Below are 25,045 nucleotides of genomic sequence, written 5' to 3'. Positions count from 1 at the left end.
GTAAAGAGCACTTAGGAGGAATTTTACAACAGTAAATATTCATATTAGAAAATAAAGATTCCATCTTAAACTAGAAAAAACAACAAAATAAAACCTAAGCATGTAGAAAAAAGAAAATAAAGATAAGAGCAGAGGGCTTCCCTGGTGGCACAGTGGTTAAGAATCCGCCTGCCAATGCAGGGGACATGGGTTCAAGCCCTGGTCCAGGAAGATCCCACATGCCGCGGAGCAACTAAGCCCGTGCGCCACAACTACTGAGTTACTGAGCCTGCTCTCTGGAACCTGCAAGCCACAACTACTGAGCCCCTGTGCCACAACTACTGAAGCGTGTACCTAGAGCCCATGCTCCACAACAAGGGAAGCCACCGCAATAAGAAGCCTGTGCACTGCAAGGAAGAGTAGCCCCCGCTCACTGCAACCAGAGAAAAGCCTGCGTGCAGCAACGAAGACCCAACGCAGCCAAAAATAAAATAAATAAACTAAAATAAACAAATTAAGAAAAAAAGAAAGATAAAAGCAGAAATCAATGAAATTAAAAGCAGAGAATCCATAACTTAGGAACAAAAGTCTGATGTCATAACAAGATAGATAATAATACCACCACCATCATGGAATGTACAGTGAATTTAAAGTATACAAGTTAATGCAAGAAGCAAAAAAATCAGCATTAAAGAATAACTATGCTACAATGGTTGTAGATTTATGTTAAGAATACATCCAGTCAAATGTATAATTCTTTTTATGGGAAAAACTAGTTCTAAAATATGTGGTTATTCACACACATACACTGGTTGTAGGTAGAACCCAGTTTTTTTGTTTGTTTTTTGTTAAAGTAGTAAGAATAGTAAAATGAATATCTAGATTCATTACCTATATTAAGCACTGAGGATTTTGCTATATTTGCTCTTTATAACTTTTTACACACAATATTTTAAATACTTAAGTATTACATCTCTAAAAATTAACTACATTTCCTACAGAACCACAATGCATACTATTAGACTATCTAAAAATAACAATAATTCCTTAGTATCACTGATAAACAGTTCAATTTTAATAAGTAAAAATTACCCTTATTTGTTCCCAAAATGTCTCTTGCAGCTGATTTAAGCCAGATCCAATTTAAGCCAGATCCAATCAAGAACCATGAACTGCCCCGGGTGTTATGTCAGTAAAGTCATGTTCTAATCTATAACCTGGCGGTGCTTAGAAAACCTGGGCGCCAGGTAACAAGAGCCTTTGAAAGACAAACTCCCAAATTGCCCAAAGGTGCGGGAGCAAGGAATTATGGGAAGTACAGTTTTTACCCTGGAATTGGACTTCGGGGCTCCTTTAGCACATGCGTACTTCCGCTTGTAGCTGTAAATTGTCTTTCATCAGGCTACAGCCTCGCTTGGGAGGGGGTCCCGGCGCTGCCGAGTCTCCGCGCTATTCAGGGGCCTGTGCAGCCCGACGAGGGAAAGGAGGGTGAGCCCGGGAAGGTTGGCCGAGGGCCGAGGGGTGCCCGCGCGGCTGAGGGGCGGGCGGAGGCAGCGGGGCGGAGGAGCCCAGCGGACCCAGCGGTGGGACCTCTGGCACTTGAGCTCCAGGGGGCGGGTGGGGGCGGCCTTGGCCGGGAGGAGGGATGCCTGAGCGGGGACTCCTCTGTCAGTGTTAAGGGGCCGGCCTCTGCAATACGGACGCGGGGGCCTGGGCCCCGAGCAGCCTGCAGAGTATGTGCGTGAAAGTGCGGCCCCGGGAGGGGGGCGCTGGCTGGAGCAATCGGAGCGAGATTCAAGTCCCAGCGCTGTCACTGAGCAACCCTGGGAATGACAGTTAACTGCAGGAGGTTCAGTTTTGTCCTCTGCAAAACGAGAATATTAGTAATACCTGACTCATGCAGTTCTGCGCTGTAAATACCACACACACACACGTTGCTTTTTTCCATAAGATATCTTTTCATTTCTAACAACCATCTTTGAGGTAGGCTTAACTGTCTTCATGTTAAGAGAGGGGACCACTGAGGCCTGGTGAGGTGAAGTGATTTACCCAAGATCACACAGCCAGCAGCGGTGGGAATCTAGTTTTTGATTTTTCAACTGTTTTTCTCTGCTCATCTCATGTTCTTTCTAATAAACCACCCTGCCTAAAACCCAGCATCATTATTCATAGCATTGGGCCCTGATGTGTCTTTATAGATCCCAAGGAAATAATTGTGAAATACATGTGGACTAAATCATTACTTGGCCCTTGTGTTTTGGGGATTCTTGATGACTCCTCTAAGCCCTTGGACCAGGGAACCCAGTTGAGGTTTTGAGCCAGGTCTGCCTTGTCCAGCCTTTGTTCTTGGAGGACTTTGAGTTTGTACATGACCCAGCCCATGAATCTTGGAGAAAGTATGTATGTTCCATAAGGGTCAGATCGGGGGCCTGTTTGAAAGCTTCAACTAAACTTAACTTGTCCCTTTGGTCTTGGTGCCAGCTTTCTTGGAACAAAGCAGCTCTTGAGATGAGAAGGAGCAATCCCCCAGAAACCCTGCCTGGAAGATTAACCCTCCATCTGAGACCTGTCACCAGAGGCTCAGAACAGAGGCTGAAGAGGCCCAAGAAAGACTGTATCCGAGAACTCCCTGGGCAGAAGTAATTCTTGGTCCTCCTACACAGAATGAGCAAGGCTTGGGTGATGTCATTACTTCAGAAGCCATTGCATACTGTCCAGTGAGCAGCTTTCAGAACTGAGATGAGGCTGGCAGCATGAGCAGGGGGCAGGCAGCACAGCTGAGGGCACTTCAGAGGAGGCTTTGTGAGGGCACAGTCCAGGGAAAGGAATCACTGCCCATAGAAGGGGAAATGGCCCCTCTTGCCCCCCCCCAATCATTCCCACTCCCTTCACTCTGTGTTTACTCTCTACACAATCTACAGAGGCACCATTGCTCTTTTAATTCTGATGGTAAAAAAAATCAAATAATGTACAGAGAGTTTGAAGATTTTTTTGTTTTGCCTTTATTTGAGAAATGAAATAAAAAAGGTCCTAGAGAATAAGTGACTTGTGTAGTGTCACAATTAGTGGCATGCCCAAAGAACTCACTTCTGTCGACTCTTAACAATTAAGTCACATCAAGTTTTTTTTTATTAAAAGATCCTTTTGATAAACCAAGTTAGAGTAAACAAAGTACCCCGTCCCTTTCCAGAAGATGTTGATGAGGATTTTCTAACTTAAGGGCCAAACACTGTCACTAAGAATGCAGAAAAACAATACAGCCAGGGCTTGCTTCCTTGCTTGCCTGATTTTATTTAGTTAGTTCTTTTTGCAGTGTTAGTTCTAGTGAAGGCACAGTCTTCTCTGTATTGTACTTTGTTTAATTAGTCCTCTGTTGTTATTAATTTTTCTTTCAGTGAGTGTGAGGGAAAGACGAATTCTTTATAAAATAGTAAGAAATGTATACATTCATCCAATGAAAAATCACATTCTAAGCTCTCTGTGACCTGTCAGAGTCAGCGTAGACATATGGGTGCTCTTCCACAGGGCCTGTCCTGTCTGTGCTCCTTAGGGTTAAAGGGATCGGAGCCTTGTAGGCAGCAGCTGTGTGAAGCATCATAGGCAGCTGACTCTGAGAGCTGCGCATAGGACCTCATTCTCTCTCCTTTTTCCCCATCTGTACCTTTACAGTTCTTTTCAGTTTCCCAAGAGCAGCAGGAAATGAACAAATCACAGGTGAGTTGTTTATTCCCCCTTTCTTTTACAATGGACTTTGTGCAATTTGTAAAAGAACAGGAATTAAAGTAGAAAGGTAGAAATACGTGAAAATCAACATCAGAGAAACTACAGAGTATCAGGTCAATAGCTGAGCAAAGTCAGCGTATAGATGATATATGCAGGTCCTATAATGTACCAGGGTTATCAAAGTCGAGCTGCAAATTGGCCTCTGATCTTTCTGACAGCAAAAGAGAACCCAGAGAGGAGTCTTTTAGAGTACTAAAACGTTGGCGCTGCTATAACAAATTAGCATAGACTGGTGGCTTAAACAACACTTATTCCTCATAGTTCTGGGGTCTGGGAAGTCCAAAGTCAAGGTGCCAACAGATTTGGTTCTTGATGAGGGCCTTCCTCCAGTTTGCAGATGGCTACCTTCTCTTTGTATCCTCACGTGGTGGAGAGAGGGGGTGGAGAGGAGCAAGCTCTCCTGTGTCTTTTCTTCTAAAGGCACTAATTTCATCATGAGCTCTCAACACTTAAGGACCCAGTTACCCCCCAAAGGCCCCGTCTCCAAATACCATCATGTTGGGGATTAGGGTTTCAACATACGAATTGGGGGTGGGGGTGGGACACAAACATTCAGTCCATTACAGAGTTTGAATAGACAGTTTTCCAATGGTCTTGCTTGGTCCAGCAGTAAGACCTAGAATATCTGGAAGAAGGCCAAATGGTCCACATACCCTTAAAATGGCTTTGCATAGATATTTCCCTCAACTAGACTATATCACTGTACATAAGACTGCCACTTATCCTGCTTCCTTGTCAGCACTTGGTGTTGTCAGACTTTAGACTTACTGCCAACCTAATTTCTAAGAAAAGCTCATCATTTTAATTTGCATTTCTGAGATTACTAACGAGCTTGTATATCACATATTTTATTGGCTTTTCATTGCTTTTGTGAATGACTTCATTTTTTAATTTTATTTTTCTATATTAATTTTTAATAAATTTATATTATTTTAGACAGTAATTCTTTGTTTATTATTTTTTTGTGTGAATATTTTCTCTATGTCTGTCCCTTGATGTTTATATCTACAGTGCCTTTGGCCTTATGAGAGTTATATTTTTATGTAGGCTGATCTTTTCCATTTGATTTTTTTCCCTTTGAATTTTAAATTTATTTTAAATTTTAAAATTATTCTCTAACCCAGGATAATGATATTTTTCTTTATTTTCATTTTAATACTATTTTTTAAAATATTTAAGCCTTGAATCAATCTGGAATTCATTATTGTAGATAAATGAGGAAGGAATCCAGCTTTACCTTTTAACACATAAAGCCAGTTGCACCAACTCATTATTAATCTTTTCCCCATTGAATTATAATGCCACAGCTATCATTCAGTGTATTACCATGTCTTCATACATCTATTTCTGGGCATTCTAATTTACTCTGTTAGTTTTTAATTCCCTTTTTTTTTTTAGGCTCATCTTGTCCTTTCTTACCATTTTTCTGGTCTTACTGCCTGATAGCTGACATCCTTACCTTATGCCTGATTTTCAGAGATAACTCAGGAATTGTTAGCAAACATTAAGATACTCTCTGTAGGTTTTTGGTGTACACCCATTATCCCATTAGGTAAGTTCCTTCCTATGCCTTAAGTTTTGAATGTCCATTATACCCAGTGTTTTCTTCTACACCTCTTAAGGATAGATTTTGATTACTAACTTTATTTCTTAGATGGTTTACAGTTTTTTCCGGTTTTCTAAACTTTTTGTTTCAATTTTTGATGCATATTTATTTTAAAAATTGTATATTTAAGTTTTCAAATTTATTTGCATCAGTATGTTTAAGAGACTTATGATTTTAAAAATATTTATTGATAATTTTAATTCCAATTTTATCAGTTATTAAACTGTATATAATATAGCAGCTGATGATTACAAAGAGAAAGACTGTTCTGGCTAGTCAAATATCTGAAAACCTAAAATTTCAGCATGTGGATCTAGGATTGATATTTTCAGATGGAGATAGTATTCTCCAGATACTCTGCAAGAAGAGGACATGTATATTTGCTGTAGTGATGCCAGCCATTGTTGTATACCAAGCTATCATGGGTTTTTTTTTCTTTATATGTATTTTTTTCTGTGTGTGTATGGGTTAGGTAATGTATTCACACTGGAAAAATCAATACAATATAAACAATATATATAGATACACAAGGTGGATTCTCCCTCCTGTGTCTGTCCCTATCACTGCAACCTCCCCTTCTAGTTATAAGGAAGAAATTTTTGTATGTGTATTTTTCCATTTTTATTAAATGCAGAGACAAGTAAATATGATTTTATATCTAGATGGATAGATAAATATATATACATACATAAATGTATATTTCTATTCTTTTCTTATGTGTATTTGTATGTATATAGGCAACCACTAATTGACTTTTTGTCTGTATAGATTTTTCATATAGGTGGAACTATACCATGTGTGGTCTTTTGTGTCTGGCATCTTTCACTTAGCACAAAGTTTTCAAGAATCATCATTACTGTAGCCTGTATCAGTACTTCATTCCTTTTTATGGCTCTTATATTTCATTGTACACATATATCAAATTTAGTTAATCAGTATTAGTTGATGGACATTTAGGTTGGGTTGTTTCCACCTTTTCACTATTATGAATAATGCTGCTGTGAACATTCATATACAAGTTTTTGCATGAACATATGGTTTCAGTTCTGTGAGTATATACTTAGGAGTAGGAATGGAATTGCTGGGTCATATGGTAACTTTATGGTTAAATTTTCGAGGAACTACCAAACTCTTCAATAGACGGGCTGTACAACTTTGCATTATGACCAACAATACACACGGGTTCCAATTTCTTATGTCCTCAACAACACTTGTTATTGTCCATCTTTTTTATTATAGCCATCCCAGTGGGTATGAAATGGGATTTCATTGTGGTTTTGATGTGATTTCCTGAATGACTAATATAGTTGAACATCTTTACATGTGCATGTTATTAGGACCCTCTTTTTTTTATTATTTTTTTTTTTTTTTTATTTTTTTGCGGTATGCGGGCCTCTCACTGTTGTGGCCTCTCCCGTTGCGGAGCACAGGCTCCGGACGCACAGGCTCAGCGGCCATGGCTCACGGGCTTAGTTGCTCCGCGGCATGTGGGATCTTCCCGGACCAGGGCACGAACCCGCGTCTCCTGCATCGGCAGGCGGACTCCCAACCACTGCGCCACCAGGGAAGCCCAGGACCCTCTTTTGAGAAATGTCTATTCAAATCTTTTTGCTCATTTTATAGCATTAGCTGTCTCTGCAGTAGTCAGTGACAAGTTGTATACCATTTTTTCCATTTATGCCTATGCCAGGTATGAGGGCACGAACAGCAGAATGGAAGCAAGTGTTTGTGTTCCTGGGAAGGTGCCATTAGCCACTATGCAGTGGGTTAGCAGAGTGAGTCCCCTCTAGCCCCTATATGTGATTGCTGACATGGATGGTGGGCCCTAAGACTCTGAGGCAACGATCTTTCCCGCCAGTGGAAAGACATTTTATTGCCTTTGGGGGTCCACAAAATAATACATAACCTAGAAGGGTGCAGATGACACCTATGAGGATTTGTTGTCATAATACTGACTAGTCCAGTTATATACTGTTTCAATCTACTTTTGCCGTTTGGTTTCAGGAAGGGAAAATTGTTGGTCCATTGTGCCAATGCAGATCACTCTTACCCATTCTGGTATGGGGATCTTTTCCTGTCACAACGTAGGTAATATTAAAGCAGGGGACTCAAGAGTGTGCCTGCATCTGGACCTGTATCAATGGAGTCACCGAGTGATTTGACCCAATGACAGCTTGAAGAAGGTCCAAGTTATTATGTATTGGCCAGGCCATTACAGTGGAATTGCAAGTTGGAAGCGACTTTATTCTGGGATGATAAATCTACCATTATTTAAGTTTGCCTCCTCTTGCCACAGCTGTGCTAATTCTTTTCAGGGTGTTGTCATTTAGGAACAGCAAAGGAATGAAAAGAAGAAAGTTTAATGTTCCGATACCCCTCCCATTCTGTCAGTCTTCTGAGACTGGATTTGCTCATGTTTACTACTTCTGTGGGGATCCATTGCCACTTTTGTTTGACCCTACATGCATTACAGTTTGTATGTGATTGAAGTTAAGTTTATTTTATTTATTTAATTTTTGGCTGCGTTGGGTCTTCGTTGCTGCACGTGGGCTTTCTCTAGTTGTGGCGAGCAAGGGCTACTCTTCGTTGCGGTGCGCAGGCTTCTCATTGTGGTGGCTTCTCTTGTTGTGGAGCACGGGCTCTAGGCACGCAGGCTTCAGTAGTTGTGGTGCGCGGGCTTCAGTAGTTGTGGCTCGCGGGCTCTGGAGCGCAGGCTCAGTAGTTGTGGCGCATGGGCTTAGTTGCTCCGCGGCATGTGGGTTCTTCCCAGAGCAGGCCTCGAACCCGTGTCCCCTGCATTGGCAGGCGGATTCTTAACCACTGCACCACCAGGGAAGCCCTCTGCAATTTTTTAAAGAATATCTTCGACCCATGGTTGGTTGAATCCACAGATGTAGAACCCATACTTACAGAGGGCTGACTTTGTAGTTACCTTTTTTGTGTAGCGAGAACACTTAAGATCTACTATCTTAGCAAATTTCAAGTGTACATTACCATATTACTAACTATAGCAACCATGCTGTACATTAGACCTCCAGAACTTACATATCCTGCATAAATGAAACTTTATATCCTTTGACCAAGATATCATTTCTCCTAAACCCCAATCCCTGGCAACCAACTTTTTTCTCTCTGCTTCTATGAGTTTAACTTTCTATCTACCTATCTATCTATCTATCTATCTATCTAGAGTTTAACTTTCTATGAGTTTAACTTTCTATCTATCTATCTGTCTATCTATCTTAGAGTTTAACTTTCTATGAGTTTAACTTTCTATCTATCTATCTATCTATCTATCTATCTATCTATCTATCTATCTATCTTAGAGTTTAACTTTCTATGAGTTTAACTTTCTATCTATCTATCTATCTATCTATCTATCTATCTATCTATCTATCTATCTATTTCACTTAGCATTATGTCCACTAGCTCCATCCATGTTGTCACAAATGGCAGGATTTCCTTCTTTTTTAAAAAGCTGAATAATATTCTATTGTATATGGAATTTCTTTATTCATTCATCTGCTGATGGACACTTAGATGCTTCAATATCTTGAATGTTATGAATAATGCTACAATAAACATGGGGCACACATTTCTCTTTTGAGGTACTGATTTAATTTCTCTGGGCCCGAAGAGGGATTGCTAGAAGACGTATGGTTTGAAAATATTTTATCCCATTCCATGGGTTGCCTTTTCATTTTGTTGTTTCCTTTGCTGTGCAGAAGTGCTTTTTAGTTTGATGCACTCCCATTTGTCTGCTTAGGCTTTTGTTGCCTGTGTTTTGGGGGTCATATTAAAAAAATCATGCTCAGGCCAATGTCAAGAAGTGCATGGAATCTACAGATTCCTTTGGGTAGTATAGACATATTAACAATATTATTCTACTAATCTCTGAACACAGAATACCTTTCCATTTATTTGTATGTTCTTCAGTTTCCTTCAGCGTTTTACAGCTTTCAGTGTACAGAACTTTCACCTCCTCGGTTACATTTATTTTTACATATTTTATTCTTTTTAATGCAATTGTACATTGTTTTCTTAATTTACATTTTCAGATTCAGTGTATAGAAATGCATATAATTTTTTAAAATTAATTAATTAATTTGGCTGTGTTGGGTCTTTGTTGCTGTGCGTGGGCTTTCTCTAGTTGCTGCAGGTGGGGGCTACTCCTCATTGCAGTACGCAGGCTTCTCATCGTGGTGGCTTCTCTTGTTGCGGACCATGGGCTCTAGGCGCATGGACTTCAGTAGTTGTGGCACGTGGCCTCAGTAGCTGTGGTTTGTGGGCTCTAGAGTGCAGGCTCTGTAGTTGTGGTGCACGGGCTTAGTTGCTCCATGGCATGTGCGATCTTCCCGGACCAGGGCTCGAACCCATGTCCCCTCCATTGGCAGGTGGATTCTTAACCACTGAGCCACCAGGGAAGCCTGCATATAATTTTTATGTTGATTTTGTGTCTTGCAACTTTCCTGAATTTAGCTCTAACACTGTTTTAGTGGGGTCTTTAGGGTTTTCTATATGTAACATAATGTCATTTGCAAACAGAAAATTTTATTTCTTCCTTTCTGATTTGGATGTTTTTTATCTCTTTTTCTTGCCTGATTTCTATGTCTAGGACTTCCAGTACTATATTGAATAGAAATGGCAAAAGTGGTCATCCTTGTCTTGTTCCTGATCTTAGAGGAAAAGCTTTCAGCTTTACAACACTGAATATGAGGGTAGCAGTGGGCTTGTCATATATGGCTTTTATTATGTTGAGGTACATTCCCTTTCTACCTATTTTGTTGAGAGGTGTGGGTTTTTTTTTTTAATCAAGTAAGAGTGTTGAACTTTGTCAAATGCCTTTTCTGCATCTACTGAAATGATCATATGACTTTTTGTTCATGTTGTTTATGTGGTACACCACATTGATTTACATATGTTAAGCCACCCTTGCATCCCAGGGATAAATCCCACTTGATCATGGTGTATGATCCTTTTAATGTTATATTGAATTCAATTTGCTAGGATATTGTTGAGTATTTTTGCATCTGTGTTCATCAAGGATATTAACCTATTGTTTCCTTTTCTTGTAGTGTTCTTGTCTGGCTTCAGTATCAGGGTAACACTGGCCTTGTAAAATGAGTTTGGAATTGTTCCTTCCTCTTCAAATTTTGGTAAGAGTTTGAAAAGAACTGTCATTAATTTTTCTTTAAATGTTTGGTAGGATTCACCAGGGAAACCATGAAGCCCTAGGCTTTGTTGGGAGGTTTTTTATTACTGTTTCAATCTCCTTATTCATTATGGATCTGTTTAGATTTTCCATTACTTCAAATTTTTTAAAAATTGCAGAAATTTCCAAAAAGCAAAACTTGAATTTGCGGCACACTGGCAACCTTTACATAGCATTTACATTGTATTGGGTATCATAAGTAATCTAGAGATGATTTAAAGTATGCAGAAGGATGTGCATAGGTTACATACAAATACTATGCCATTTTATATAAGGAACTTGAGCATCCACAGATTTCGGTGCGGGAGGTGGGTCCTGGAACCAATCCCCCATAGATACTGAGGGATGACTGTATTCAAGGTGATGAATATGATCATTAGCTTGATTGTGGGAATCATTCACAATGTATCTGTATATCAAAAAATATATACAATTTTCATTTATCAATTATACCTGAAAAGCTGGAAAAAAATTTAAACCCCCAAAACTAACAAAAATATATAAATAAAACTTCTGTGGAACTTGGGCTTGTTGAACATCAGGCATCCCCCAGTGGAGCATATAGAATGGCAACTGAGGTATCCCTACAGAAGCATGGTGAAAATACACTGTAGGCTGTTCCATGTGAATACAAATGGTCCTTATCCTCATCCCACATGAGGACTGAGAATAACAGTGTACAGTTCTCTGGTATGGGCTGCCACTGTCTCAGTGACAGTGATGATATCTGGCACGGCATTCAGCCTGTGATAATCCACTGTCAGTCTCTATGCCCCAGAGGCCTTTTTGACCATTCAACCCAGGCTTTTAAATTGTTTAAGAGTGGTTTATAACATTTCTGTCTGCAGCAGGTCCTCAATTAACAAAATAATGTCTTTCCCCACCTAATACGCAGTATGCTTTCTGCTGGACAGTGTACCATGGGTTGGGCAACCCTGGAGGCAGTCAGGAATGCACCGGCCTTCCATAATGGCTTAAATCTGACTTTGTTAGGGTGCATACCCCTTGAAGTGGTGATGGTGCTCAGTACTGCACATGGCCAAATTATCAATGCCCATTATGCACCCAGCAGTGGGACCTATAGTCTCCAGCTGTTCAAAAGTGTCAAGGTCATGGAAGACAAGAAAAAACAAGGAACTGCTTGGAGTGTGGAATCCTGGATTAGATTCTGGACCAGAAAAAAAGGATATCAATGGAAAAACTGGTGAAATCTAAATATAGACTATAGTTTGCTATAGGTTAATAGCATACCAATGTTAATTTCTTTTTTTTTTTCTTTTTTGACCACACCACGCAGCTTGCTCAATCTTAGATCCCTGACAGGGATTGAACCCAGGTCCTTGGCAGTGAGAGCATGGTGTCCTAACCACTGGACTACCAGGGAATTCCCACAAAGTTAATTTCTTATTTTTGATCATTGTACTTTGTTAATTAAGATCTTAATATTAGGAGAAACTGGATGAAGAGTATACAGGAAATCACTGTACTGTTTTTGCAACTTGTCTCTAAGTCTAGAACTATTTTAAAATAAGTTAAAAACTGCAAAGAAATCTTTAACTTTACTTAGTAGATCTGGTATTGGTATTATAATTCTAAAACTATTTTGTATCAAATGAATGGGTAAATATATTGAAGTAGTTGAGAACCAAGCTTCTAGTAGAGGGAAATTACAGATATGGAATGGGGAAATTGTTATTGGATTTAAATTGGAGGACTCAATATGAATGCATGATTTAAAAAATAATAATAATAACTATTTTCCTGCTCTAGCTTCTGAAAGGACCTAGGAATAGTAACCCATCTTTTGCACACATAGTGGCTAGATCTCGACTTCCAAATACTCTTCCCCACTAAAAGAAACCTAACTCTGGGACATAAGAAGTATAAAGTAATTCTGGAAAATCATTTTATACTAGAAACAAGAATGTACTGAAATCCTTGATAAAAGGACATAGAAGGCCACCATTGACCAGACTGAGACAGCTTAGCATCAAAAAGAATAACTCTTAATGGATTATTACACAACCAAAAAAATTTCATGAGTTCCTAGTGGTACAGAAGAGACAGAGAAGAAAGAAAGCTCTTCTTTATGGAAAAAATGCCAGCTAGCAAATACAGAAGGAATGAGAATAAGAAAATCACCATTTTACAAGCCCTACAGTAATAATTGATTTGGCAAGAATCATCCATTGGTACTAGAACCACTGACTGAAAGGTTGAAGGTGAACAGGCTAATCATACGGTCTTAAAGTATTGCTTCCTCTCACTCTCCCCAGATTACTTATCAATTACAAGAGAAACTGTGCCTTTACAATGGAGATTGCTGGTGATCACCACTTTAACTAAATAATCATACTCAGTCTCACCAATAGAGGGACAATCTGGTGTTTAGTTCCCCTGTATGTTTCAGTAAGAAGTATGTGATAGCCCCTGTGTTATGTTTTTATCCAAAATATGAAAAGCTTATCTGCATTTAACTGTAAGGAAACAATCTGACAAACCCAGAATATGGGATATTTTACAAGACAGCTGGCCTGGATTCTTTTAAAAAATCAATGCAAATGAAAAAATATAGGGAATCTGTATTTCTGGATTAGAGAAGATAAAAGAGGCATTAATACCTAAGTGTAATATGTGAGACTGGATTGAATTCTGGATTGGGGAAATATTTTGAAACAATTGAGTAGTTTAAATAAGGATTGTGTGTTAGATTATATTATTGAATTAATTTAATCTCCTTAGATGTGAATGTGATGTATGGGAACATGACTTTATTCTTGAGAAATACATGCTGAGGTATAGAAGGGTGAAATCTCACGATCATTGCAAATTTCAAGTGATTCAGCCAAAGGTATAATTACATGTAGAAAGAGATACAGCAAATACTGCAAAAAGGATTTAGGTGATGATTATTCAAGTGTTCATTTTATGTTTTTACAATTTTTCTTTAAATTTGAAAATCCAAGTGAAAAAGTTAGGGATAAAAAACAGCATTGTGGTACATAACTGGCATCCAGAGCTTGGTGTCTTATACCATTCCTCATTGAAAGGAACCAAGACTCGTTGGAGAAATGGCTGATTCCAGAGCTGGGGCAGGATGGGTGTAAGATGAGCTTGGGACATCATGTTATGCCCTAAAGTAAGGAAGTATTCAAAGTAATCACAGAGCATGTCAGCTTGAAGGGGATTCTGGGATAGTTGAACACCAAAATAATTAAGTACAATAATGAATTATAACCCACTGGGAAAAATAGGAATTTGTGAGTCTATACTTATAATAAATTGGCAGAAAGGAGATTTCTTGCTTATGGTAGATTAAGGGCAAACTGGTAAATGTGGAAGGAGTACAGAAGCTGGAAAAGCAGCATTTTGCATCTATCATAGTGAAGATCATATCAGGCAAGAATCATCAATTCATGCTAAATCTGGTGGACAGTCTGATGAGGATTGGGGGATTTTCATGGTCTTAAAATCTCCCCAAAGATTGCTTATTAGTTCCAAGGGAGGTAAAAAGTCAGTAATTATACAGTGGAGAAATCGGACGACCCTTTGCCCAGGTGGTCAGAATTAGCATTTCCACTGAGGGACAGTGGCAGCATATGCTGCAGATAGGATACCTGTGAAGGGAACAACATCACCTATGCACTTTCCTACCTAGATCAAGTAACGTGAATCTAACCACAAGGAAACATCAGACAAGTCGAAAATGAACATTCTAATTTTTAGAAAGAGTGGGGAACAATATTTTTCAAAGATGCCAATGTCATAAAAGACAAAAGCTGTGGAAATGTTCCAGAACAAGAGAGGCTAAAGAGACATGGCAACTAAATGCAATACTTTGCCCTGGACAGATCTGTTTTGGAAGGGGGAAGTGCTATAAAAGAGGTTATTGTGTCAATTAACAGAACTGACATAAGAAAGGTAACTTAGATAAAAGTACCATGCCAATGTTAAATATACTGAATTTGATAACAGTACCATGGTTATATAGGAGATTATCCCTATTTTAGAAAATACACACTGAAATATTTACGGCCATGATGTATGTAACTTACCTTCAAATAGTACAGAAAAAATGTGAGTGTGTGTTAGCAAACATGTGTTTATAGGTAAAGAGGAAGAGAGAATACATGTGAATGATAAAATAAGTGGGGTTAAATGTTAACAAGTGAATCTGGATATGCGAGTGTTCTTTGTACACATTTTATTTTTGTAATCTTTCTGTGTGTTTGATAACTTTCAAACTTTTCTTTCAAAAAATAGCATTATAGAGTCTGGTTTATATATTTTCGAAGGTGATTCAGATGTGCAGCCAGAGTTGAGAACCACCATTCTAGAATGTTAAATTTGAAATTATGTAAGGCCAGGGCTTATTCACATCTTTTTATTGGTTTCACATTTTCTGGAGTGGGGGTCTTCAGAATGGAAGGTGAACATCCCAGGAGATGTGCAAGACTATCCATCAGGGTCTCTGAAGAAGATATTACAATTTGTATTAAATTTTTATATAAACTTGAGAACATGATTAAGCTTCATTAAATACTTGGATTGTCATTACATGTACTTATGTACAATATGTACAAACAGTATCAGTTCAAATGATGGAGTGGTGATCAAAGGATGTTTGGATTTATAAGAACTGGTTCAAAATTATTCCATGTCTGGCCCTTGAATACCTGTTGAGTACTTCATCTTACCGTATCCCCTCACCCTGTTGATCTAGCAAACTATGCTAGTTGCTTTCCACAGGACATAACTTTTAAAATACATTTTAAATGCATACAAAATGCATTTGACCATGTGGAGGCTAATGCGTATTTTTGCATAATACAACTACTCAAAGATTTTCAGCCTCGTAACAACCACATAATAATAACAGATGGAACTAATTTTTCCTTCCTTTATGTCTACACTATACTTTATACTTTTTTGTTTTTATAAATTTATTTATTTTATTTATTTATTTTTGGCTGTGTTGGGTCCTCGTTGCTGTGCACAGGCTTTCTCTAGTTGCAGTGAACAGGGGCCACTCTTCGTTGTGGTGCGCAGGCTTCTTATTGCGGTGGCCTCTCATTGTAGAGCATGGGCTCTAGGCACACAGGCTTCAGTAGTTGTGACTCGCAGGCTCTAGAGTGCAGGCTCAGTAGTTGTGGCCCAAGGGCTTAGTTGCTCTGTGGCATGTGGGATCTTCCCGGACCAGGGCTCGAACCCGTGTCCCCTGCATTGGCAGGTGGATTCTTAACCACTGCACCACCAGGGAAGACCCTATACTTTCTACTTTGTAAGCATTTCTAACATAGCTCTTTTAATACTTTATTGTAAATAGATATTTGTATATCTACTTTACTACTAGGATGTAAGCTTATTGTTCTTGATTTTTCTGAGCAATGAGAATGTTTCCATGTACAGAATAGTTAGCTCAATAGAAGCTTTTTTTATTCAGCAATTAATCACCATGTTGACAAGGTATCTATTTATCCCATAAAAATGAAAACAGTGTATATGGGTATGCATCAAATATTTTTTTAAGTTCTATTCTGCACACATATTTTTCACATTCTCCAATTGTTAACAATTCAGGCTGAACAAAATGTACTGTTACAGGGACTAGTATTATTCAAAGATGCGTCAATCAACTTCACCCAGGCAGAGTGGCAGTGGCTGGACTCAGCTCAGAAGATCCTGTATTGGGATGTGATGCTGGAGAACTACAGTAACCTGGTCTCAGTGGGTAAGTGGAACTTCCCGTGTTAAGTTCCTGTAGGTGGTGAAACATGTCAAACCTCTGAAGAGCTGAATTGTATTTAGTGTTAAGGGTTTGGGTTCAAAAATTCTTAATTGCTTTGGGGCTCTAGAAAGGATGTTAGCGTCTTTGCTTCTGGTGAGAGGTGCTACCCTGCCAAGGTTGAAATAAGCACCCTTATCATGCATGACAGTCTTTAGGCTCCATGAAGCTCAAGCGTCTAGTTAAGAGTCCTGTGTCATTTCCCGTTGACAGGGTGTCTTATATCCAAACCGATGTGATCTCCCAGTTGGAGCAAGGAGAAGAGCTGTGGATAATAGAGGTAGAGTTCTCAAGCCAGAGCCTTCCAGGTGAGTTATTGTATACCAAAGGGGTGGAAGCTAGTGGAAATTAGATCTCAAATGGACAGTGAGTTGTTTAACATCTGCATTAGTTTCTTAGGGCTGTGGTAACAAAGCACCACAAACTGGGTGCCTTAAAACAACAGAAATTTATTTTCTCACAGTTCTGGAAGCTACAAGTAAAAAATCAGTGTCCGCAGGGCTATGCTCCCTCCAGCGACTCTAGGAGATGGTCCTTTCTGCCTCCTCCTAGCTTCTGGTAGTTTTGGCAATCCTTGTCACTCCTTGACATATAGCTTTATCACTCCAATCCCTGCTTCCATTGTCACGTAGCCTGACTTCTGTGTGTCATCTTCTTATAAGGACACCAGCCATACTGAGTTTAGGGCCCACCCTAATCCAGTATGACCTCATCCTAACTAATTACATCTGCCAAGACCCTCATTCCAAATAAGGTCATATTCTGAGATCCTGGGCGGACATGAATTTGGGGGAGACATTAGTCAACCCAGTATAAGATCTTTGAAACATTTTTGGAAATCTCTTTTTAGAGACTTCATACCTTTTGAAAATTTGGGGATTATCCAGCCATCATTGCTAAAATACTTAAATTAACACCTTGCAATATCACCCTTCTCACAGGGTGTGTTCATTCTATGCTTAATGTTTATAGAGAAACTTTGCACTCTGACGTTACACAAATCTAATTCTTGGTTACTGCATCTTGAATCTTTACTTCTTCACAATTCTTCTCTTTCTGTAGCTCTTTCAGTTGCCAGATTTCCTCTTATTTTCACATACTCCTTTTGACTTTCATCATTTTTAGATATCTTCTTTAGAAATTACTAAACATCTATGATTTGGTTGCTCCTTCAAGTTTCCCTAATCATTCCCTCTTTCCTTTTGTGGTAAAATGCCTCATATTTTTCTGTATCCTGACTCACAGTTCATTTTCTCTTTTATACCTGCTGTTAAGATTTCATTGCTATTTTTTTTGTGTGTGTGCCCAAATTGATAGTTACCTTCTGTACCTTTGTGCTTTATTTGATAGCACTCAAAACCCTTTCTAAAATACCCCTAAACTTGCCTTTGGTGAGCAGAACTAATTTGATCACACTCACCTTTCCTAAATATTTATCCTTCTGTTGTCTGTCTAGTTTACCAGCCAATACCAGTGCTCATCATACAGCATACAGTAAACATTAATTAAATCAGTACACTTTTATTTATGCAATCATTGATTCAATTCAAGATGTCTGTAAAGGCTCTGTTTTATACCTTCTGCTCTTCTCAGGTGTTTTTAAGTGATTAATCCATCTTCAAGGATTAAGTTTCTCTTAGGTTTATGACTCCAAAGTTGGTGGTGATATAATCACCATAATCAACACTTGAATTATAGCCTACAATGTGCACCGTTCTAAGCAGTTTATACATATTAATTCATCTACTCCTCACAACAGTCCCCTGGTATAAATACTGTTACTATTTTTCCAGATAAACAGACTGAAGTCCAAAGAGATTAAGTAACATGCCCAAGGTCCTCCAGTTAATAAATAGTACATCTAGATTTCATACCCAAGAAGGTTGGCTCCAGAGACTGTACTCTTTACAACTATTCTGTGCTGCCTCTAATCTGTCTTATCTTGCTTCTGCCTTCTAAATCAACGTTTTACCTGTTTGAAGATCAGCTCTAGTAGACCACTTCATTCATTTTCAGAATGTCAGAGACTAAATTCATTTATATTCCATTTTACATTTCACTGTATAATGTCTACTCACTTTCCATATTCCCCCTTTATTCATTAGGCTGTTATCCTCCTGTTTGCAGGCATGGAGTCGTCTTGAAACTTCCATCTCTGCCATTCTCTCTTATAAATTTTATTTAATTATCTGTTATTTGTTCTTATTCCCCTAAGTTCCCTCAGTGTGCTCAGTTGTCATGAATTTTAACCAAAACCAGAACCATATTATAACATACCTGGGTTCTTATTTCATTTGTCAGATTTGATTACCAAAATTGTCTAATATATCTTGATACTAGCCTAAGAAGATAAATATGCTTACTAAAATTTCCAAAATTTATAATTTTCTTTTTTATAAGGACTATCATTATGGCCCTGTGTTTCCTAATCTAATTTTATTTTTCTCTATTTGCCCAAAACTCATGCTAAATTCCATCTGATCCATATTCTTAATTATCCTGATATATATCTAGAACTTTTAAAAAAATATTTATTTATTTATTTGGCTGCACTGGGTCTTAGTTGCAGCACACGGGGTCTTCATTGTGGCATGCGGGATCTTTAGTTGCAGAATGCAAACTCTTTGTTATGACATGTGGGATCTAGTTCCCTGACCAGGCATCAAACCTGGGCCCCCTGCATTGGGAGCGTGGAGTCTTAGCCACTGGACCACTAGGAAAGTACCTAGATCTTTTATTAAAGTTTATTTTGCCTCCCCAGAAACCTTAAATCTTTAATTTTTAAAAATAATTTATTTTATTGAAGTATAGTTGATTTACAATGTTGTGTTAATTTCTGTTGTACAGTACAGTGATTCAGTTATCACATATATACATCTTTTTTCATATTCTTTTCCATTATAGTTTATCACAGGACACTGAATATAGTTCCCTGTGCTATACAGTAGGATCTTATTGTGTATCCATTCTATATATAATAGTTTGCATCTGCTAATCCTAAACTCCCAGCCCATCCTTCTCCTACCCCCTCTCCCCCTTGGCAACCACAAGTCTGTTCTCTATGTCTGTGAGTCTTTGTCTGTTTTGTAGATAAGTTCATTTGTGTCATATTTTAGATTCCACATATAAGTGGTATCATATGGTATTTGTCTTTCACTTTCTGACTGACTTCTCTTAGTATGATAATCTCTAGGTCCATCCATGTTGCTGCAAATGGCATTATTTCATTCTTTTTTATGGCTAAGTAATATTCCATTTCATATATGTACCACATCTACTTTATCCATTCATCTGTCAATGGACATTTAAGTTGTTTCCATGTCTTGGCAATTGTGAATAGTGCTGCTATGAACATAGGGGTGTATGTGTCTTTTTGAATTATAGTTTTGTGTGGATATAGTTCCAGGAATGGGATTGCTGGATCATACGGCAACTCTATTTTTATTTTTTTGAGGAACCTCCATGCTGTTTTCCATAGTAGCTGCACCAAATTACATTCCCACCAACAGTGTAGGAGGGCTCCCTTTTTTCCACACCCTCTCTAGCTTTTGTTATTTGCAGATTTTTTTTTTTTTTTTTTTTTGTGGTACGTGGGCCTCTCACCACTGCGGCCTCTCCCGCTGCAGAGCACAGACTCCAGATGCGCAGGCCCAACGGCCACAGACCACAGGCCCAGCCACTCCACGGCACGCGAGATCCTCCCGGACCAGGGCACGAACCCGCATCCCCTGCATTGGCAGGTGGACCCTCAACCACTGTGCCACCAGGGAAGCCTTGTAGATTTTTTGATAATGACCATTCTGACTGGTGTGAGGTGGTACTTCATTGTATTAATAGTTTTGTTAAATCTTTAATTTGAGTTCAAATTTTAATTGCTTTCAAGGAACTGTTCTTTACTACTCTAGCTGTATGACTTTAGACGAGTTACTTAATCTTTATATACCTTAGTTTCCTCATTTGTAAAATGAGGATGACATAGAACTGATCTCACAGTTTGTGAGGATTAAATCAGTTATGTGTTAATTTGTATTAGATGTTGTTATTGTTCTCTCACTTCTTGTCTTCCATTTGCACTTAGGAGGTCTACTAAAAATTACATATGTTGATTTATGAGTTTCTTTTTCTCACCTTGCTTATAATCCTACTAGATAAGTGCTTCTATTTTTCTCTTCCTAATGTTCTTGTGTAACAGAACTATATATTTGGTGATTATATAATTGATTGATAGAGGAGTCAGTTGAGAAAGAAACCTTTTTTTGCCCTACTAAAATTCATAAAAATCAGAGATGTGTTAACCAAGATAGAAAATTGAGTTAAGAAGTAACACTATTGCAGGAGTAAGACTTCTTTGCATTAAAAGGTATGTTAGAATATTGAAATTGGAAAAAAAATGGGAATTCATGATTAGCACATTGTTTAGTATTAAACAACTCTGATAAACTGAAATGACTGTATCAGCATTCAAAATAAAGCTATTAAATATTTGATCTTGTTGCAAGGATCACCACTTGGTCTGCTTATTTCTTACCTAGCATTAAAGGTCACATTTGGAGAAACCAAATACTTGTATTTAGTGCCTATTTTCTCCCCTCTTTTAATACTACAAAAGGGTCTTTGACGTAGATAGATAGATAGATAGATAGACAGAACACAACCAATTAAGAGGCATTTACATTTTCTTCCTGGGAGACTAGGCCTGAAGCCAAAACTTAATCATATTTAAGTACAGTTGTAGAGCCAATTCATAACCAACTTAAGATTCATCAGGTGTGATTAATTTTCCTCTGTTCTAGAAAAAGTCTGGAGAGGCCAGAACATCCAAGACCAACAATCCAGTCAGTTTATATTAATCAAAAACAAAACACTGATTAATGAGACAAATACTTCATGTGCAAAAGCATTTACTATGGGTATAAATCCTGTAGGTTCAAGAAAAGTGAACTCTAAATGTGATTGATATAAGAAAAGTTTGCAAAATATTTCAGAATTAATGGTCAGTAATAGAAACTGTTTAAGAAAGATGACTGATGAAAGTAATGTATGTGGGAAGTCACGTTTCAGTACTAAGCTTGAAGAATTGTCTGCTGAAATTAATGAATATGATAAAAATGGGAAGGATATCAGTCATAATGAATACCTTGTTCAGCTTCAAACTTTGGAGCCAGACTGTGGATTTAATGAATCTGGAAAATACTTTTACAAGGCAGACTCTGATAGCCAAAAGAGATCCCATGGTGGAAAAAAAACAGTAATGAATATGAAAACACTTTCATCCAAAAGTCAATCATCAGTATGTATGAGAAAATTCATACACAAAAGCCCTTTGGAAGCAGTGAACATGGGCAGTTCTGCACAGTGTCAAAAGTTTTAAATCAGAGAGCACATACAGGAGAGAAGCCCTTTGGATGTGATTCGTTTGGTTACTCATCAACCATTATTGCACATCAAAGAAATCAATCAAAGTAGACACCCCATGAGTATCCTCAAAATATGAATGCTGGGGGCTTCCCTGGTGGTGCAGTGGTTGAGAGTCCACCTGCCAATGTAGGGGAGACGGGTTCGTGCCCTGGTCCGGGAGGATCCCATGTGCCGTGGAACGGCTGGGTCCGTGAGCCATGGCCGCTGGGCCTGCACATCTGTAGCCTGTGCTCCACAACGGGAGAGGCCACAGCAGTGAGAGGCCCATGTACCACAGAAAAAAAAAAAAAAGAATGCTGTAATCCAGACAGCACAGCTCACTGAACATCAGAGAGCTCATACAGGACAGGAATCCAGTGAATATAATGAATGTGAACAAGCATTTAAGATTTCAAACTTTAAATATAAGAGAATTGACACAGTGAAGAAACTTTATGAGTTTACTGAGTGTAGGAATGCCTTACACAAGAAGTCTCACTTCAGCCATATTCAGAGAACTCACATAGAGAAATTCTATGAATGTAATCAGTGTTGCAGAATCTTCAACAGAAAAGCACACCTCACAAAACATCAGAGGATACACACAGGGGAGAATCCCTAGGAATGTAATGAATGTGGCAAAACCTTTTACAACAAGGCACACCTCACTAGACATCAGAGAATACACACAGGGGAGAAACCCTATGAATGTATTAAATGTGGGAAAACCTTCTATGTAAAATCAAAACTTACTGTGCATCAGAGAACGCACACAGGGGAGAAACCTTCCGAGTGTACTGAATGTGGGATAACCTTCAGTCACAAGTCAACACTCACTGAACATCAGAGAACACACACAGGAGAGAAACCCTATGTGTGTACTGAATGTGGGAAAACCTTCTGTGTAAAGTCAAAACTGACTGTACATCAGAGAATACACACTAGGGAGAAACATTATGAATGTATTCAATGTGGGAAAACCTTCAGTGGTAACTCACACCTCACAGTACATCAGAGAAAACATACAGGAGAGAAGCCCTTTGAATGTACAGAATATGGGAAAACATTCAGCCACAAGTCTTCCCGTGTTGAGCATCAGAGAACACACGCTGGGGAGAAACCCTATGAATGTACTGAGTATGGGAAAACCTTCAGTAGCAATTCAAATCTCAAAGTACATCAGAGAACACACACAGGAGAGAAGCCCTATGAATGTACTGACTGTGGGAAAACCTACAGTCACAAATCAAGTCTTAATGAACATTGCAGAAGACACAGTGGGTAGAAGCCCTGTGAATGTGATAAATGTGGTACATCATTCTGCCACAATTTGGTCCTTACTAAATACCAGAGAATTCCAAAAGGAAAGAAGAACTATGAGTATAATCTATATAAGAAATCTTTCTTGCTAGAAGGCAAACTCCATGGTACATCAGATAGCACACCTGGGAGAAGAAGTCTTTAAATATTTTAAATCTCAAAACCCCCCAAATCAAGTTCATAAATTAAATTCATGGTATGGCAAAGAACTGATGAGATGAAACATTGAGCATCAAAGAATCATAATAATGAAATACATTTAAAAATCCACTTCTATAAGTAGCTATAACTAGTTGTACATCAGATTATTAGTCTATGATTGAAGCTTTGTAGACAATTTGAATATGTTTTAGCATTTGACGAGATTTCAAAAAATTTTACATCAGAGAATCCATTTAGAGGAATCTTAACATGAAAAACTATATTACAAAGAAATAATATATCATCACAGTTTTAATATCAGATGTAATGTGAAATACTTTATAGAATATAAGCCAATATTCTGATATGTATATGGGAATGTTGAAAAATAGGAAGTCCTTTAAAATTTGAATAAGTTAAATGATCAAGACATAGAATTAAGCATATATAAACTGAGATGATGTATGCATATGCTTCATCACAGGAATGATACATGTATTGGATTTGCATATGCAATTCTAGAATAAGTGGGTATAGACTTTATATACCCTTAGTATAGTAAGAATTATTCCCACTGAGTTCTCCACATCATTTTGCCTTAATACCTTTCAACACACTATATATTTTTTATATTGGCAAATTTTAAATATTATACTTTAACTCCTTTTCTCCAACATTTTGCTGACCTCATTATATGGTATTTGTCATTGCTATTGAACAATATTTTTAATAAAGAGGTTTATGATTCCACATGCTTTTTTTTTTAATGGGTAGAGGAGGAGAGGGGAGTTGAGGAGGGGGTACTAGCCCAAATGATGCATCAGAACTGTCAGTGTAGCTTTTTTTTTTTTTTTGCTACACCACGCAGCATCCACATGCTTTTTTAAATAACGTTTTTATTTTTGAATAATTTTAAACTTAGAAAATTGCAAAGAAAGTCCAGAGACTATCACCCAGTTTCCCATAATGTTATCATCTTATGTAACCTTGGTATATATGTCAAAACTAAGATATTAACATTGGTGCAATATTAGTAACTAAAGGCTTTATTTGGATTTCACCAGTTTCCACTAACAGTCTTTTTCTGTTCTAGGATCCAGTCCAGGATACTACATTGCATTTAGTTTTTATGTTTCCTTAGTCTCCTCTGGTCTGTGACAGTTTTTCAGTCTTTCCTTCTTATTTATGACCTTGACTCTTAGGAAGAATACTTGTCAAATATTTTCTGGAATATCTCAGTTTTTCTCATAATTATACTGGGGTTATGAATTTGGGGGAAGAATACCACAGAGATGAGGCACCCTCTTTGCATCAGGTGAGGGTGTAAAGATAACAACCTGACTATTCCCTGGTGATGTTACCCTTGATCACATGGTTAAGGTGGTGTCTGCCAGATTTCTCCACTATAAAGTTACTGTGTTTCCCTTTCCATACTCTTCTCTTTGGAAGTGAATCACTAAGCCCACACTCAGGGGTGGGGAACTAAGCTCCATCTCTTGGAAGGTGGGGGGAGTATGTATAAATTATTTGGAATCTTACAAAAAGAAAGTTTATTCTTTCTCATTTATTTATCCAATCATTTAGATCAGTATGGCCTCATGGATATTTACTTTATTCTCTGGGTTATTCCTTTTGTTGTTCAAACTGTTCTGGCTTTGATCATTGGGAGCTTATAGGGGAACATCTATACCACAGTACTCTGGAAATCTTGCGTGTCTCTGTGTAGGCCTCGTAGTCCAGAATTGCACGTTGACCTAAGCCTTGGCAGATACGCATTTTATGGGGAGCTGTCATGAGACTGCTTCTCTTTCAACTCCTATTA

General features: G+C 38.3%; 1 long non-coding RNA gene and 1 pseudogene across 5 annotated transcripts in view; both read left to right on the top strand.

Moving 5' to 3' along the window:
- The first annotated feature begins 1,305 nt into the window (after positions 1-1,305).
- LOC131751388 (uncharacterized) overlaps positions 1,306-25,045 on the top strand; it is a 33,948-nt gene continuing 10,208 nt past the window's right edge. Inside the window, exons 1-7 of one of the 5 annotated variants that reach the window (XR_010838989.1) lie at positions 1,306-1,467; positions 3,649-3,693; positions 9,984-10,127; positions 10,444-10,524; positions 16,185-16,311; positions 16,579-16,673; positions 19,992-20,865. This is a non-coding gene — a long non-coding RNA (uncharacterized lncRNA). Of the gene's footprint in view, positions 1,468-3,648; positions 3,694-9,983; positions 10,128-10,443; positions 10,525-16,184; positions 16,312-16,578; positions 16,674-18,492; positions 20,869-25,045 lie in introns of those variants that run through there. The other 4 variants (XR_010838993.1, XR_010838990.1, XR_010838992.1 and 1 more) reach the window with 4 other exon arrangements.
- Positions 21,386-23,047, top strand: LOC131750348 (zinc finger protein 717-like; annotated as a pseudogene).

Source organism: Kogia breviceps, chromosome 2 (genome assembly GCF_026419965.1).
Source record: "Kogia breviceps isolate mKogBre1 chromosome 2, mKogBre1 haplotype 1, whole genome shotgun sequence".
Taxonomy (NCBI): Eukaryota; Metazoa; Chordata; class Mammalia; order Artiodactyla; family Physeteridae; genus Kogia; species Kogia breviceps.
The sequence above is the reverse complement of the archived record's forward strand: the minus strand, read 5'-3'. Positions and strand labels throughout refer to the sequence as shown.